At 40.0% G+C, this 413-nt stretch overlaps 1 protein-coding gene across 1 annotated transcript in view; it reads left to right on the forward strand.

The window, feature by feature from the left end:
- Positions 1-413, forward strand: part of LOC119586104 (synapse-associated protein 1-like) — a gene marked incomplete at its 5' end in the record, with an annotated part of 123898 nt that overhangs the window by 11463 nt on the left and 112022 nt on the right.

Raw genomic sequence — 413 nt, forward strand, 5'->3', positions numbered from 1 at the left:
TTAATTAGTAACGAATTGAATAAAACTAAATTGTGTTAATTTATAATTATATATAATTTAAGTATTATCATTATTGGTGTGGGGATTATTGTTATTATTACGATATTGGTATTAACCACATTTGAATTCCGAATGTCGTGTGCCGTGAGATACTTCGCTATAAATAAAGGCGTTTTACAGGTACATTAACTATTCATTCGGCAGCACGCGCGCTCGCATTGATCAGGCTAATAGCAATCAAACCTTCTTTATGGCAAATGATTAGCTTTAGTGTCGATGGAGAGCGATTCGAGGCAACACCGAGGTCATTTCAATCAGCTTTTCCCCCGGGGATGAAGGCGGACACGGCGGTAATTGTCCGGTGATGTTGCTTGATTGGTGTCAGGGGCTTGCGTTTCATTCGGCTGTGGGAG

Source organism: Penaeus monodon, chromosome 21, assembly GCF_015228065.2.
Source record: "Penaeus monodon isolate SGIC_2016 chromosome 21, NSTDA_Pmon_1, whole genome shotgun sequence".
In the NCBI taxonomy this organism is placed as follows: domain Eukaryota; kingdom Metazoa; phylum Arthropoda; class Malacostraca; order Decapoda; family Penaeidae; genus Penaeus; species Penaeus monodon.